Here is an 18,213-nt window from a genome sequence, read left to right as displayed (position 1 = left end):
TCTCCAAATTCCATCCGTTCCTTGTTCTAATTCCTTAATCATTCCCTTTAGTTTTTCAGTATCTTCCTTGATTACTGATTCTTGTGCTTTTCTAATTTGATTGTTTAAATCTACTTGTAGATTTAATTTAAGAGAACGTACCCTTTTTGGCTTTTCGTGATATTTTCGACTTAAAGCATCAGCCACCACATTGGCTTTTCCTGCATGATACTGGATATCACAATCATAATCACTAAGTAATTCCATCCAGCGTCTCTGTCTCATATTCAATTCTTTTTGCCCGAAGACATATCTTAAACTCTTATGATCCGTAAATATGGTAAACTTATTACCATAAAGATAATGTCTCCAAATCTTAAGGGCAAAAATTATGGCTCCTAATTCCAAATCATGGGTCGAATAATTTCCTTCATGACTCTTAAGCTGTCTAGATGCATAAGCTATAACCTTTTGACGTTGCATTAATACGCATCCATAACCTAACTTAGAAGCATCACAAAAGACTACAAAGTCTTCAGTTCCTTCTGGTAATGCTAGTATGGGTGTATGGGTTAATCTTTGCTTAAGGATTCTAAAGGCTTCTTCTTGTTTTGGTCCCCATTCAAACTTAACAGATTTACAGGTTAACTTAGTTAAAGGAATGGCTATTCTAGAAAAATCTCGAATAAATCTTCTATAATAACCGGCCAATCCTAAGAAACTTCTAACTTCAGTTGGTGACTCTGGGGTTTTCCATTTGGTAATTGCCTCGATCTTTGTTGGATCTACATGAATTCCTTCATGATTAACTAAATGTCCGAGGAATTGTACTTGTTCTAACCAAAACTCACACTTTGAAAATTTAGCATAAAGCTTCTCTTTTCTTAATAAACTTAAAAGTAAGTGCAAGTGCTTTGCATGCTCATCTTTACTTTTAGAGTAAATTAGAATATCATCTATGAAGACAATTATGAATTTATCCAAATATGGCTTACATATTCGGTTCATCATGTCCATGAATGCGGCTGGGGCATTGGTTAAACCAAATGGCATGACAGTAAATTCATAATGACCATACCTTGTTCTGAATGCGGTTTTAGGAATATCCTCTTCCTGTACCTTTAATTGATGATATCCTGATCTTAAATCGATTTTAGAGAAAAATCGAGCTCCTTGAAGTTGATCAAACAAATCATCGATCCTCGGTAATGGGTACCGATTCTTAATTGTGACTTTGTTCAATTCACGGTAGTCAATGCACATACGCATTGATCCGTCCTTCTTTTTAACAAATAAAATCGGCGCTCCCCATGGCGATGCACTTGGCTGTATAAATCCTTTCTCCAACAATTCGTCTAATTGTTTCTTTAGTTCTTGCATTTCAGCGGGTGCCAAACGGTAAGGTGCTTTGGCAATCGGTGCTGTTCCTGGTAATAGGTGAATTCTGAATTCAACTTCCCTGTCTGGCGGTAGTCCTGGCAATTCTTCTGGAAAGACATCTGAAAATTGGGACACTACTGGAATGTCTTTTAATTCTTTTTCTTTAGTGTTAGTGATTATAGAAATCAAATACACTATAGATCCTTTCCTTATACAACTTGCAGTTTTCATTACATAGATGAATTTAGGGGATCTAGATGGTTTATCTCCTTTAATTGTGATCTTTTCACCTCTTGGTGATTTTATCTGTATTGACTTTTGATCACATAAGATATTGGCTTTATTGGCTATTAACCAATCCATTCCTAATACGACATCAAATCCTACCAGATTCATTGGGTAAAGGTTTGCAATAAATTTTTGATTAAACATTTCTATTCTCGCTCCTTGCAAGATTTCAGAAATTTTAATGGTTTCTCCATATGCTGTTTCTACTAGACATTCTTGTGGTAGTTTAGTTAATGATTGATTTAGGAGTTTGCAAAATGAAGTATTAATAAAACTTTGGTTGGCACCAGAGTCAAATAATACTTTAGCAAAAATATCATTAACTAAAAACGTACCAGCAATGACGTCCGGAATTAGTCTAGCTTCGTCTGCAGTTAGCACGAATGCTCTAGCATTTTTAGGATTTTTGTTGGTTGCAGCTGGAGCCAATTTCGGACAGTTTGTCCTAATGTGACCTTTTTCTCCACAATTGAAACACATTCCATTACTGGATTTCTTCTTGCAATTCTCTTCCTTGTGTCCTGGGGCCTTGCAAAAATTACAGTAAGTAGAGCATCTTCCAGAATGCTTCTTTCTGCAGGCTTTGCAGTAGGGTGCAGAGGTAGAACCTACATTCCTACGATTGGAATTCCCAGAACGGAATTCTTGAGTAAGCCTTTGGGTTAGGTTTCTCCTCTGGTCTTCTTCTCTAGTACGGATTAACTCATCTGTCAAGGTATTGGCTAGTTCTACAGCTTCCTCTATGGTTTGGGGTCTAGCTGCCTTGACTACATGTCTAATCTCTCCAATTAATCCCCAGATATAACGGGAGATTAATACCGGTTCAGGTGATGCAAGGGTAGGTACTATCCTAGCATATTCAAAGAATGTGGTAGTGTAACCCTTACTGTCTACTCCGGTCATTCTTAGATTTAGAAACTTATTTGCTATCTGTTCCTTTTCATTGGGAGGGCAGAATTTCCTTTCTACCATATTCTTAAATTCCTCCCATTCCATGTTATAAATTCTATCACTTCCTCTTGACTGGAGGATAGTGTTCCACCATTCTAAGGCTGCGTTTTTAAACAGATTTGAAGCAAACATTATTTTATCTTCTTCAGCACACTTGTTTATTTTCAGAACTGCCTCAGTTTTCTCTATCCAGCGTAAAGCTGCAATGGGTCCTTCATTGCCCGAGAATTCTATTGGTTTACAGGACCAGAATTCCTTGTAAGAACAACCATGTGGCATGGTTCTTCTTCTTTTGGGAACGGGCGCTTGAAGTATGGGTCCATTGTTCACGCTGTTTTCTGGTTCAGTTGGTCGCTTACTGCTATGCTTACTTTTATTATTCGCTTCCTGAACTGTTTGAATAATAAATGGCATCACATCTATAATTCCCTGTGCCACAATATGCTGAACGGCACTATTATCCATTTGGTTTCCGTTGTTATTATTGTCCGAATTCTCATTAACCACGTTAATGTTACTCTGGTTATCGTTATTCAGATTTTCTTGATTTCCCGCGTCGGCCATCTGAATTTTAGACATTTACCAAATATTAATATCACAAATAATATTTATATATAGCCAATCACATGACACGCACTTTTTAACCAAAAGCGTCGAGCATTGCGACATTTACTCTATTTATATAGTATGCATCAATACACACCAGTACAGAAATAAAAATTTACAGTACCGACTGAAATGTAAAACTACAATACTAATAGTATGCATCCGTAGTTTTTTTTTTTTTTTTTTTTTTAACACATACACACATATATTATTATATTATTATTACTACTACCGTACTGCCATCACGTTTACTGATATGGATTCATCCAGAAATCCATATTGCGCTCGTTGTACTTCCAGACGAGACGCTCTCCCACCTGTCGCATTCGATCACTGCTTTCTAAAATTTCCTCCCCAAAAGTCCTAAGTTCCTGGACATTTTCTTCACTCATTGGGGGTGCAGGTTCTAGGACTGGGTTTGGAAACTGAGGTACGGGTTCCTGATACGGAGGCATAGGGGCCTGGTACGGGTATGGATTCTCTAAAATTTCCCTAACGTATGCATCACTAATGTTATAGGGATCTTGAGGATCTAACCCTGGATAAGCTCCTAAGTTGGGCATTGGCACATTTTCCTGTATTGGGTTTTGTTGCACGTAGTCCCTAACATCGTCCCACCAGGGGTCGTAATTGTTTGGGTCTAGAGGATCAGGTGCAGGTACCCTAGGTATCTCCTCCGGGTTGTAATCAGGCATTTCTATCTGGTCTTCTACTTCCATGGGTTGGTCAGGATTTTGTGGTTGTGGTGCTAGCATTTGTTCCAGGTTTGGGTCAGCAGCAGTGGTTGCTAAAATATGGATATTAGCGATACCCCTATTAAGCATATCCTGATTATAAGCATCAGTTTCTCTTTTTGTTGCGGCTAACACTCGCTGTTCCTGCAACTTTTTCATTCTTTTCCTACGCTCGTGCGCTCCCCTACTGAACCATCCCCTCTTTTTCTGAGGAAATGGCTCTTCAGACTGAGCCTTAAACACAAAGATCCCTTCTTCTGTGTCAGCAGAATACCCTGAGAGGGCAGGCTGAGAAGAGGAGGTGCCTTCGCTCCTAGGCGAACCAGACAGTTGACGATAGGCGTCAGAAGGTCCTTGGTCACTCATACTGTAAACTAACAAATAGTCAGATAACACATAGCAAGAAATACAATTATGCACGTATTTCCATAATTTATTTCCTAACACTTTGAATTTTGATGTCAGCAGAACACTTCTGTGGCTGAATCAGTGGCATAGCTCTGATACCACCTTCTGTCACAACCCCCAATCCCTAGTTCCCGGGAACGGGCGGCCGTGAGCCAGTTTCGGTGGTATCACATTTATTTATCTAATTTGGCAGCGGAAATTTTCATCAGGACCGTAGTTAGGAAATATTTTAATCAGAGTAAACCACCATGTTTTATAACATTAAACATATGGGTAAAACCCAAGTTTTCAATACACACGTTTCATAGGAATACATCCTATTTATTTGAATAAAAACATCCATTTTATTATTAGGTAACTTTATTGCCACTTTTCCAAGCCTCCAGTGCTGTCCAGCTGGCTTCTATTTGGCTTTCACAATTTATTACCTGAAACGCGTTTTAAAAACATTTTGTCAGTGGGAAATACTGGTGAGTGATTCCCAGTTTAATCAAGTTTAAGTAAAAACCAATTTGCAGTATTGAGGGCACATCCGCAATTACATTTGTATCCAAGACATCACAATTAACATCAGTGGTACGGTCATACTCAACTTATGGGATGTTACCACGCCAGTAACCATCTTTGTATACAAAACCCCAACATACCCACTATAATTGTATTCTTTACAAATACTATATAACTGCTTTGTATATATTTAATTAAGTGAGGTTTTGTTAAAAACAGTAAACAAAAAGGTTTACAAAAGGTGGATCAACTCACAAAAATGAGTATATAACAAGAAGGATCACTCACATTGCTGTTTTAGGTTTTTCGTAAGGGTTTCCTGGAGATAATCTATAAATTACACAAATGTACGTGTGTTAGTATAATAACCCATTTTAACATTAGTAATACTCTCCCCGAGACGGCATTCCAACGACTACGTCGGGCAGAACCACGACAGCCGTTACGGAACCCTAGATCAATCGGGCAGCGTATCTAATACGTCTCCAGGGGTTATAATACTTACATCGTAGCAGAACCTCGCTATTTTAGGGGGTATAATGCCCGGCTATAATAACTCCCTACAGAAATTGTGATTTGAGATTGAGAATGTGAACGACGGAAACTGAAAGCCCGTTGCCTTCTTATATAGGGCTGTAATTGGACTTCCTCGCGGCCCGCGTGACATTAGGGCTGGGCCTACGCGGCCCGCGTCAATCCTGGTCAACGGACTAGCTTGTCCGGCTCACCCCCTAGACTCGCCACGATGATGACACGTGTCATCACCGGGCTGCGCCACTATCTTGGTCGCTCGCGGCCCGCATTAACTTGGATACACCTTTACGCGGCCCGCTTGAACTTAAAAATCAAAGAATTCTGGTTATATCCTCGCGCGGCCCGCGTTAAGTTGAGGTGAGGTCCCATGCGGCCCGCCTCAACTTATTATCTATTGTTTTTAATTTATTTTATATATTATATTCTAATTTGGGCTCGGTTTTCACATACGGGGTGCATATAAAGACATATTAATATATTTACAATATATTAGGGTGTCAGAAATATTATGAGGATGTTGGTTTTACCGAGGGTTGTTATAACTATAAACTAGAAGTTTAAAGTATAATTTATTTACCAATATTAAAGAACAAATTTACCAGACAAGTTCACTGACCTAAATAGAGTGACTGAGTAAGTCACATAATCAACTGCTTATGCTCCAGTTATATTTGTGTCCAAAAGGACAACCACATATTTTGTAATGAGTCTATTGCACGCCTAAAGCGTGGTAGACTAGTCGATTCCAATAATAAAATTCCTCGAAAATTGGAGCAAGTAATTAAGATGGTCAAGTCGAGGTTATAGTAATAAGATCTAAAGACGAGACAATAGACATGATGGTTCAAGAAGAACCTCAGGTACCTGAAAATAAAGAGATCTCGATAAGTTGTATCATGTCTAACATATGTATGGAATCGAAATAAAAATCGACTTCGTTATACTTTTGTATATAATGTAGCGCTTAAAATGATTAAATGATAAGGATCAAGATTTAAGATCTGCCTATGAATGAATATTAAGAAATGATTGGCCAAAAGTAGAAAGACGCAAATAAGGCAGAGTTTAGTTCTCTAATGAACTGGAAAGTCTCTGGACCAACAGTCCATACAACTAAAGTTGTAAAATATGTTGGATACAAAAGTGTCTTTTACGCGAATCATGTGAAAATAAAATTAAGTGATATAAGTCAAAATTGGTGGCACAAGAATTTTCACAAATACCTATGATTGATTATGAGAAAACGTATTCTTCAGTGGTGGATGCATTAACTTTCCAATATCTTATTAGTCTGGTAATATATAAAAGAGAATTGACACGCGTCTTATGAAAGTTATGTATCACTTGATACTAAGTCATATAAAATAAGTTCTTGAGAATATTATGAGTATTATATAAATTCAGATCTGAATACATATACATGTTATATATGTTATTGAATTGAATATAATTAGAACTCCCCATGAGTATCCTAAAACATTTGAGTGCTTAAGAGGTTAATTGAAACACCTTATGGATGTAACAATAGTGCACCAATACTCCAATAAACATACCTAGAAAATGTGTACCTGGTTATTATGGAAACTCAATGTACACAGTGTACAAACATGGTACAATATGGATTTTGGAGATAAAAGCTAGTGTTTATGGCATTTTTGCATATGATATAGATATCAATGTGTTAAATGCGAAAATTTATGTAGCAAAACTTCTAAAGAGTGAAAGCACATGCATATTTGGATAAGATGGAAAGAATTCCCTCATGGATTGATAATGCTAGAAGCATTAATGATGTCAAAACCTCAAGAACGTACTATATCGAGTTCATATATGGACTAAAATAGTTAGATCGAGTGTTATACAACTCGAGATATTTGCATAAAGAGGGATATAAGTTTGATTAAATTAGCCATGTTTTATCGACCTTCTACTTTTAAAAGTTCACTATAATCGCAGTTTACAGTGATGATGTCTATGCATCATCGAGAGAAATTGTCGAACTTTTAGAGGGAGAATTTTTGAATGACCTTGGCACGGTCTAACTATTACTCGAACTGCAGTTAGAGTAATATATGTAATTAAATTTTACCAATCCACCAAGTGCAACTAGAAGATGATGTTTGGATATTTTAGTATGGGCATAGTTAAACCTTAATGTATGTTAAAGGTTGTTAAGTCATTTGTTATAAGAAATGCCTATTATCATCTCCTATCAAAGTAGAGATTCTCATTCTAGAAGTACCATCGTTAAATGCATAAGTGCATTAACATGTTTTGCTAGCTATGTCATAACATTTGTCAAGCGAAGAGACATTGGAATGAGTTCAAAGAAACATTTCAGGTATAAATGATATTTGATTATATTTTACTAACCCATCAAAACAAGTTTGGTTAGTCTTGTAGATGCAGGAATGTAACGAAATACAGTCATGGACATATGATAATTTTTGTAAAGAGGCACCTAAAGTCTCTTTAGAAGATTATACAACATTGCTCAACATAAAGGATTGCACATTAAGGGATCAAGCAACAAATCATTCGCTACAAAGGCTTTATTCGACTTTCAAGGAAGATGGACACACGTCACTTAAAGGATACATGTTAAAATGAGGGGGAGACATATTCAAGTTGCACTCTTTTTCCCTTGACTAAGTTTTATCCCAATGAGTTTTCTTAGTAAGGTTTTTAATGAGGCAACATACCTGATCCAAAAGTATCAGGAGGAGAAAATACGCGCTGCACTCTTTTTCCCTTAGCTGAGGTTTTGTCCCACTAGGTTTTCCTAGCAAGGTTTTTAACGAGGCAGCATCACCAAGCGTATTAAAGGTATGTGGATAGTCAAGGAGGAGTGTTATGAATGTATCATTTATATTGTGACTCTCCACATACATAACTTATCTAACTCCTATCTCTTTAGTTCCTTTAATATTAATGTATGTGCCTATATGTATAATGGCATTTGTGTATGGTAAAAGGAGATCAATCAATAAGATTTACAATCTCATTTTCTTATTCTTCCCTTCATATTGCTAATAGGTTAGGTTGTTTTACAACAATATAATAATATATAAATTTAAACATGTGGTTGTACAATAATACTAAACCGCTTATCTTCAAAGTCCAGGGGTTGAACCCGTCAGACCTAATTTAAGATATTAATATAGATTTTTAAAATATATAAGTTTTAGGGGGTGGGGGTGATCACTAGTGATAGAATTTCATCACTCACAAGCACCCAATCAAGTTCCGCCATGTCATCAACCATTTTTCCATCACTCACAACCTTTTTGGTGGCAATGGTCATCACTCACAACACCCAACAATAAACCCCCGGCCACACCCCCTCACATCCACACCCCATAACGCGTTGATTTTATCACGGAATTGAGCCTATAACGTGTTGAAGTTTTGGTGGTGGTGGTTAAATGTTTTCTTCACGCGTGAACATTCCTTTATCACGGAAAAATAACGCACCACCCCTCCTCCTCTTAGGGGGTGGGGGTGGTCATCACTCATCACTCACAACACCCAATCAAGTTCCGCCATGTCATCAACCATTTTTCCATCACTCACAACCTTTTTAAGTGGCAATGGTCATTACTCACAACACCCAACAATAACCCTCACACCCCCTCACATGTTCCATCACTCACAGTTCATAACGCGTAAATTCTTTCATGGAATCTTGCATCACTCGTGATCATTGAATGGTGGCGGTGGAAAAATGCCAACTTCCACGCGTTGAACTTTCTCCATCACGGACACTTTTTGTCCCACCCCCAGGCCCCTTAGGCTATAGAGTGTGGTCATAACCTATATTACCACCATGATCCTCCACGTTAGCGCCATGACACCCACCTCTAATCCGTCATCTAAAACCACTACCTTAAGGGTGTGGTCATGACCTAAACCACTATTCCCTTACTTATTTTAATTTATTTTTGTCTAAAAAAAGGAAAGGAAATCTTGGAAAATGGAGAATAGGACCATGGTTTAATTTATGTGAACCATGGTGGATCACACAACGGGATGATGTAGCCTTCCATTCATGTTCCTACGTGACGAATCATATCCCAACCATAACTCTCACACCCTTTAACAATATAAAATTATTAACACAAATAAATTATTTAAAGGAAAATTAGATTTATTAATTCCACATTTTCTTTATTGACCAATAATAATCCAACCTAAGAATATCGCATCCAACAGTCCCACTTTTACGGCTATTTCTTCTTACAGGACATGCGTTAACACTACTAGAAAACTAGGTTTTTCCGACCGCAATTTTGGTCGCAAACCAGTCGCAATTGCCCTGTTGCGACCGGTTTCCGACCAGAACTGCGATTGGAAAAACACCCGTCGCAATTGCTCTATTCCGACTAAGTTGCGACTGCTACTATCGTTTGCGACCTGGGTTTTGCGACTTTAATAATGGTCACAAATATTGCGACTGTCCCTAGTTTTGCGGGACTTCGGTTGCGACGGTCTTGATGTGACCGTACTCCGACCGCATGCCTTTTACAAACTGCGATCGTTCTCCGACCGCATGCCTTTTACAAACTGCGACCGTTTTGCAACTACTTACCTTTTGAAAAATTGCAACCGTTATTGCGGTCGCAATTTTTATTTATTTTATATTAATTAATTTCAGCCATTTTCTATTTTAACCTGTATATAATGTCAATTTTAAAATTTACACATTAATCAAACTTTCACATTTATATAGAACATTCCGCTTGAAACATCAAATACCAAAGTTACCATAACAAAATACATACTCAAAACAAAGTGTTTATATGTTTTGAAACCTAAGTCGATGATTATACGTTTTGAAACCTAGCTTTTAGCATTGCTTTAATGTTTGTCATTCTTTCATTCATAGCCTCTTTCTCGCCTTATCTTTCTCTTTTTCCACCACCAATCCCGCAATAATATCATTCAACCTTTCTTTTTCTTCTTTTTCTTTCACTATATCTTGGACAATCACATTCAACCTTTCAATCTAATAAAACCAATGCAAAGTGAAATATTAATGGCCAACATAATCACAATTTATGAAACTAATTAGCTGCTTATACAATTCTAGAATAAAGAAAAAAAGTCAGTTTGACTTCTAAGGTCAAATCGCCTATTTTCAAATCGCCTATTTTCAATATTATCCAATATTATTGACAGAGAAGTGATGCATGAAAAAATGAGGTCAATATTTGAGTTTAAACATGTTTTACCAAAACATAGATCAATTTCAAATCAACATTAGCCTTGAACCAAACAACTTACAAGAATAAACATACCTCTTGGTCTTGTTTACCATGTTGTTGATCGTTAAAATCATTTGCTTAACCCATATACTTAAAAGAATAAACATACCATGTAAGATGGATGCAAAGGTTTACATTAGACCAATGACAATATATAGGTAAAAATTTGATATGGTTTTACCAATAGCACTAGCCCAATGGATAGGAAAGGCAATGAGCGTGATTTTGGGTTTATATAACAAGACCTTGGTACCTTAGCCTTTTAAAATTAACATCCAGGTAGAATAAACTTTTGCGATCAACATTACAGGTAAATAATTGTAGGATAATGCCCTACACGATTTGGTACAGAAATCCAATATATATCAATAACCCCATTTGGATCACAAATTCATTCATTCAGTTCACTATATGCTCAAGAAGGAACAAATTACCACTTGAACTGAGAGCATTATCCGTTGTGGAGATCATGTGCATTCCCATACAATATATCTCCATCTGAATCAACAAAAAATAGCAAAATAAACAACGTTAAGGCCCTTTATAATAAACAAAACAAAAAAAAACCAAAGCTTCAACAGTTTTAAATTTTACGACTAATTAAAACATGTACGAAATTATCTTCTAGACAGAGAAGGTCAGCAAACCATTAAATCTATAATGTGAGTCGAGGTAGTACAAAAGATAAAACTTACGCATAAATAATGAATCATTTGCAGCCATTCATGGCACCAGAATGGCATTTGAACTTCACAACTTACAAAGGCTTCCATTTGATGACCATAAAGCAACTAACTAATTTTTATCAAGATACACAAACTTAAAGTGGAAAAACTTAAGGAAACTTCAAAGATATGATCACCTGTTCAGCAATGATGCCAGCATTAGCATATGATTCACGGCTCTTAGAAGTTAGACCTGTATATAAACCACCCGCAAATGCAATGCCTGGAATCACTGCAACACTAAGAAGAGCTAGCTTCCGTGCGGACACAAAACCGACCACCAATCCAGCCAAAAACATTGACAGATAAGGTATAAAGTTTCCCACCTGAAATATGTTTCATGGAAGTGAGGCCAGTAAAATAAAGTCCTGCGCAGGTTAACCAAACTATGCTAACTTGCACTGGTTAATTTTTATTTTTTTTTGTATTGGTCCCACTATTATATGGATCACGCAGAAATGATGATAATTCTTCCATTCAAAACAAATGTTCTATCCTCGAATTCATTATAGAATTACTATTGTGGTATCACACTCAATGATCAAAAATAAATGTTGAAACTACCTTCTCGCTAATGGCGTCTTGAACGAGAAGTGTGTCCGTAGAGACACTAAACACGGTATCACCTGTTCTCGCATCGGTATTGTAAAACCCTACGTCCTGTTTCAACACTGCTTCAAGGTACCTCTTCCTCAACGCGCTCACTTGTCGTTCTCCGGTATAGATCCAGCATCCGGATCTCTGTACAAAATTAATCAACAAGTTGTTAAATGTTAATGGTGCTTAGTTAAATTAAAATTGTGTTTGATAGGGATAGAGGAGATGGAGACTGAACATAGAAAAAAAATATTCCAAAATTTGACCAAGTAAAGGACAAACATAAGCCACGTGCATCTCATCCTTGATGAATGGGCTAAAATAACTTATAAATTTTACAAATAATCAAACATGAAATCAATAATTTCATGAAAAGATGCTCAAGTTCTCGTCAATTAACATGTAACAGTACTACAAGTAAACCGTGTGAGGATATTGTTGTTTTGTACCAGACGGGTGTCCTGTGTAGTGGGTTGGTGGATTATCTATCCATGAACTCACGGTTTTGTTTTCGCTTGACGAATGAATACATTAACAGATCGAGGTTAGGTTCTCACCTGCGTAAGACGAATCGCACACCACCAATCCTAGATAAACGAAATACAAAGGATTCTGCAATAAGTTAAATCAAAATATCATACAGTGATACAAATCTGAAAGAAAGAAGAAGAACAACAAAAAAAAGTTGTAAACAATATTGTAATTTATATAATCACCTTAGAGACATCATGAGTCATGGTAATCAAATCAGTTTGGTTTTTACTGAAGCCATTAACCATTTGACCGAACAATAAAAAGAAAAACGGCATGGAAGATCCGTGAACAACGGCACCGATACTTCCGATAATCCGGATACATAAAGGTTGAACAACCACAACAGGTAGTGCTACTTTCAATCCTAAACATCCACTAATCCACAACAGGTAGTTCTCCCTAAAACTGATTCAAGTTTGGATTAAACTACCTAACCTAAGCATGACCTTGCATTCCTCAATCATTAAACAAGTAAAAATTCTATCAATTAGGGATCTAAATCACCGTAGTAGGATATCATTTCAAAATACAGTCACTAATCAAAATTAACACGTTACAGGACAACACAAAAGTTCACCAAAATTTCAAAAGATCAAATTTAGATTCAATTCCTTTAAAATCGTCAAACATTAACACTAGAATCCAACAGATCACTTCACCATGAACAAATTTAGGTTTTACATCTTCAATATTTTTAGAAAATAGAAAAAAAAACTAACCAGATGAAAGGCAAATTGTAAGATAGAGAGAAGCCGATGGACATAATCTTTGTAAACGATTCCGGTTGCGATTTCTTCCTATATAATTCGTTCCAATCGCACATAATCTTCAACTATCCACCAAATTTCCAGTAATTGTTCTTCCAATCGATTGAAAATCAAAATTAGCGTTCATCAAATTCGTTTCAGTTCAAGGTTACTCGAAGTCGTTTAAGATCCCCTAACCTAATCAATTTGAACGCCGTGATCATTGAGTGGCGATTGAGATGTGTTTGAGAGATCTAGGGTTTCAGAATGTGGTGATGATAGCGAAGTGTCGGAGAGAGAGAAACCAGATGGGCCGCTGTGTGACAATTTAATATAATAGCAGGTCCTTTATATATAATCCGGATAAAATTAAATTAAATTAAATTAGATATAGCAAGACAAACTATATAATATAAACAGTACTACTCCAAATTGATATTCTCGAATTGCGACCATTTAGACAGTCGCAACTTTTGTTTTTCATATATATCTCGTATTTGTGACTGCTTTAGACGGTCGTAACATTTGTTTTTTATATAATGGTCACAAATATTGCGACCGCAAAATGTGGTCACAAAATTTGCGACCGTTTTGCGATCAAATCCGGGTTGGTCTTTTTATTTGCGACTGTTTTGGTTATGATCGCAAACCAGTCGCTAATTTTGCGACTGCATGATGTTGGTCGCAAATTTTCATCGCAATTGCCTAGTTTTCTAGTAGTGTAAAAAATCTAACGTAGTTTGTTTTTTTATGACGTGGACAATGACCGGGCTATGACGTGGCAAATAACGTAACCTTGTTCCTCTTCATTTTCATCCACAAAACCATCAGAACCCTAATTTCTAACTGTTACCGACCACACCTTGTTCCTTTGTTCTTTCACACTACAACAAGCAATTACCACATCGTATTCCTTTCTTCTTCTTCTTCACACTATAACACCTACAACCTCCTAAACTCTCCCATAAACTATCACTGCAAATCAATTACCAGCCACAACACATTTAATACGAAGCCACCAAACAAGATCGGAAAACTACAATTTCGATTCACCTTGTTAATCTAATCTTAGGACAAGTAAATAGAATTACTGCAAGTAGACGCATCGATGAAGTTTTTGCAATGAAAAGTGGTTATTCAGAAGTGTATGCTCGAGATCTAATTCGTTTAGAAAATTCATGTTTTTGCCTAAACACAATCACCGGAGTTTTTTCTCTCTAAAAAATTATGATTTATTTCTCTAAAACACAGAAACTGTGTGTGTTCTTAAACAAACCAAATGAGGATGAAGATGAATCTGCTATTTGATTTTGTAACGTTGAATCGAAACAATACAGATTGTTGAAATGTTGTGATGAAGCATTTAAGTTTATGATGCTTTTGTGTAGAAGTTTTAATTGTGGATCTATAATTAATGAAATTTGTGGAATAAAAGTGAAATGCTTGTTAATTCGAGACTGGTTTTTTGTTTAATGTTTGAAGCATTATGTTTATTTTGAGCCTAAGATTTATAGAAGTTGAAGTTTGTGGTGTGAATTTGGATCTATCTTTCTCAATGAGTAAGTACGGTGATTGATATAACAAATTGGTGATTGATATAACAAATTGATGGAAGTGATGTGGTTTAAAAGGATATAATATTTTTCACTTCATTACCCAGTTGACGTGTAACTCCCCGACTGCGCATAAAACCCGCGACAGAAACCCCGAGGAGTCATATTACAAGATTGTTTATAACACATGGTATTAATGTTTAATTATATTGATTTATTGAATTACAATGTCTTTCAAAACACAAAGCAAATACAAACAATTGTTTTTAAATTAAGCAAAACTAAGGCTCGAGTCCAAGCCCTATATGTAAAATACTTGATTTTCATCAAATATTTGTACTTGAAACATATGTGAAAATAAATGGTCAACAATAAAGTTAGTGAGTAACATATGTTATATGGTCAAATTCATGGCTATGAATTTGCATTGCAATACGTTGTACGGTTACGAGAGTGGATGAGTGAAATAAACCTTGTAACCAAACGTGTATCAATTGTGTTTGGTTTTGCAATATGTTAACCAACTATAAGACTTGGTATAATAAATAGACTTTGTAGCCATGAAACTTGACAAAAGTGTTTCTTGTAATAATTGTATGAAAAACAAATCATTTTAACATAAATTGTATGGTTTATATGTTTAGAAACCATTTGTAATTTTGTATAACAAGCTATTGTGTGTTGTAAAAACAAACTGTTGCATTTGGATGTACGAGTGTGGTCATGGGTAAATACATTCAAGACTGTGTTGACTCATCTGAGAAATCCCAAAAGGGTTCGTCAAAAGTGCATAGTTTCTATCATTCCCTAAGCAAACTTCCTCACAAACCTAGGAAGTGGGGATAGGGTTCAATCCTATAGCGTAATAATATACTACCGGTCGGCTTGGCCAAAGTTAATGAACGTATTCATATTATAGGTTACGCACCACCAAGTTTCATACCAAATGAAAAGTGTATTGTGTATATATATTTATATATATAAAATTATATAAACCATATGTAATAAGTTTAGGAAAGTTTATAAAATTAGTAGGCACATATGAATCATCCCAAAACATTTGAAAACGGAAAAGTGGAGACTATATACTCACCTTTATGTCCTAGTGATTAGTTTGTGTGTCCTCGAGGTTTACAAGATCACGAGAAAACGGAAAAGTGGAGACTATATACTCACCTTGATGTCCTAGTGATTAGTTTGTGCGTCCTCGAGGTTTACAAGATCACGAGTAATTCCTAATGATGAGGATTGTTCGTTAAGGTTCTGTTGCGATGATGTTTGTGGAAAGTATAGGTTAAAGGGGCTATTGGTAAATTGAAAATGTTTAGATTTTTAGGAAATATAAATTTTGACAGCATATTGTGTTGTTTCTGTTTTACGTTTTAAAAATAGTAAACGACGTTGAAAATTTAAAAAAAAAATCCATTCAACTAAATTAGAATGTGATCTACAACTTTCTTCAAGACAGTTTTTCTTTTTGGAACCCGGAAATGGTCAAGACTGGGGATCTTTGTAGATTGTTCAGTTTTGACCTTCAGTTTGGTTTTAAAAAGTTGAGGGTCCAAACGGAAGTGTTTTTAAGCGTATAATATATTGTTGAACATGTTTTTTGAAGTACTTAATCATGAAGTAAGAGTTTACTTTATTTAGTTATGTTTTGACTTAGTTATGGTTGTGCAAAGTGTTAACACATCATCTATCTAAAATAGGAAAAACACCTATGTGTTCCGTTGATAATTTTACTATGCGTAAAAATACGGGTTTGGACGGAAATAAGCTACGAAACTATTTGTTTATTGAAAGAGTTAAAGGAAAGGAACTTACTAACTTTAGGGGACTTCTCCATAAGACTAGAAGAGAAAACTCAAAGTAAGAAGGAAGAAACTCTTTATAAGACTTCTAAGTGAGGTGTTTATATTTTGAGTTGGTGTGTAGAAAATGGTGATCCAAAGGTGCTATTTATAGTGAAGCGAGGTTAAGGAGATTAAGACAAATGTCCATGGATGCCTAAGCATGTGATTAGTGTCCATTGAGGTGTCAAAACTAGAACAAGTGTGGCAAAAGAGAAGATAGGTGGCAAAACATGGGCAAGAGAAGTGTTCATGGGTATCTTAGGGGGTATCTTAGGAGATGATTAGTGTCCATTGAGGTGTCAACACTAGAAGAACTATGGCAAAGGAGAAGATAGGTGGCAAAACATGGGCAAGGCAAGTGTTCATGGGTGTCTTAGGAGATGATTAGTGTCCTAGGATGTGTTTAGAGCTTGATAAGTGTCCATGAGTTAAGTGATTAGTGTCTTGTTAGGTGGCATCACATGGTTAATTAGAAGTTTTTTGTATTTTTAGTCCCTAGACCTTGAGGTTTCGTGTTTCGACGATTCTAACCCTTCAATTAAATGTGTGAATGATAATGAAATGGTTGACAATCAGGGGAACGTCTGATAAGCCTGAAAATCAGACTGCAAATTCTAGTATGTTAGATGATGAGCAAAGTGTTTCTAAGGATTCTATTTCTCATGTTGAATCCGAATCCAATGTCTTAGAATCCAATGAAAAGCTCAAATATTTTAAACAAAAAACCCTCATTATCTGACGAACCAGAATCAGCTGTTCCCAAAAGTTAAGATTCGGAAGAGGAGGTTTCTAAAGAAAATAATTCCACAAAATCTACTCTTCTAAAGAAAAAGAGATCACACAAAAATAAGAAGCGAAACAAAAAGGCAACACAAGTTGAAAACTCACTAATGCAGTAAATGAAAAACAAAAAGAAAATAATTCCTATATTTATGTTTTAAGTTATGTTCATCTCAATTAATAAATCAAATCATCCATTTGTTTAAAAAAGAATGATCATCAACAAATTGAAATCAAACATGCGTAATCATCAATTTCAACGAAAACAATTTTAAATTCCTTGTTTCAAACCACTCATTATAACTTTTGTTTTTTTTTTTAAATCAATGAAACATATTAAGTATCATCCTCTAAAATTATTTTATGAAATCCATTTTAACCAAAAACATTTAGGTTTCATGAAAATCATATTACGCGTGAAGGAGAACAAGAACCTAATATAGTTGATGTGCTGATAACATATACATAGTTGTGTTAATTAGGAAAATATATTTGTTTTTTTTAAATTGATGTGTTGATTATACAAGTATATCTACACTTTACGCTAACAAACATAATCAACAATTTTAGTTGATTATGTTGATGTGTTGGTTAGACTAAAATGAACCAACACAAAGATGCTCGAAATTAACACAAACAATTTTAAAACCGTAACATATAGTTTCGAAATTAGCACATGCAAATCAGCACAAAACAAGTTTGAAAATAGCACTGACATGACCAACACCATCAAAACCAGCACAAATAGTTTTGAATGCTACTTTAGTACTTTTT

The 18,213-nt window shown here is 35.7% G+C and overlaps 1 long non-coding RNA gene across 1 annotated transcript; it reads right to left on the bottom strand.

Moving 5' to 3' along the window:
• Nucleotides 1-10,159: 10,159 nt before the first annotated feature.
• Nucleotides 10,160-16,737, bottom strand: LOC110916234. The gene is made up of 4 exons (XR_004883087.1): nucleotides 13,227-16,737; nucleotides 11,941-12,585; nucleotides 10,685-11,702; nucleotides 10,160-10,392 (listed from the first exon to the last, which is right to left on the bottom strand). It is a non-coding gene; the product is annotated as an uncharacterized LOC110916234 (long non-coding RNA).
• Between the last annotated feature and the right edge of the window lie 1,476 nt (nucleotides 16,738-18,213).

The sequence above is a fragment of the Helianthus annuus genome, chromosome 16, assembly GCF_002127325.2.
Source record: "Helianthus annuus cultivar XRQ/B chromosome 16, HanXRQr2.0-SUNRISE, whole genome shotgun sequence".
NCBI classification, from domain to species: Eukaryota; Viridiplantae; Streptophyta; class Magnoliopsida; order Asterales; family Asteraceae; genus Helianthus; species Helianthus annuus.
The sequence above is the reverse complement of the archived record's forward strand: the minus strand, read 5'-3'. Positions and strand labels throughout refer to the sequence as shown.